The sequence below is a fragment of the Lupinus angustifolius genome, unplaced genomic scaffold (assembly GCF_001865875.1).
Source record: "Lupinus angustifolius cultivar Tanjil unplaced genomic scaffold, LupAngTanjil_v1.0 Scaffold_118, whole genome shotgun sequence".
NCBI classification, from domain to species: Eukaryota; Viridiplantae; Streptophyta; class Magnoliopsida; order Fabales; family Fabaceae; genus Lupinus; species Lupinus angustifolius.
This window is the reverse complement of record NW_017724979.1, coordinates 285,264-285,736: the sequence shown is the minus strand read 5'-3', so window position 1 is coordinate 285,736 and position 473 is coordinate 285,264.

The following is a 473-nucleotide window of genomic DNA, read 5'->3' as shown; positions in this document are numbered from 1 at the left end:
ACGGGATGATCTTTAGGTTTAGGGACCAAGTCCCAAACACTGTTACGCTCGAACTGGTTTAGCTCTTCTTGCATAGCTATACCCCAGTGTACATCCTCAATGGCCTCATCAACGGTCTTAGGCTCAATTTGCGATAAAAAAGCTACAAAATTACAGAAATTTCGTAAGGAACTACGGGTTACCACTCCCGTAGATATGTCACCAATTACTTTGTCAATCGGGTGAGCTTTCTTGGTTTTCCACACGGTTGGCATATCTGAATGCTACTGAGGTTCGGCTTGACCTTCATCATTAGCTCCTTTTTCATTATCCATGTCCTTTGCGTATGCTTCTTCCAAAGCACCTGCAACATCATCAGAAACGACCTTTCTCTTCTCTTTTGAAGAAGATTCGTCAAACTGTACATGGATAGACTCTTCATCTTGCATCAAATATTTATTAAAGCCTCTGAAAGCTTTGCTATGAATCGAGTA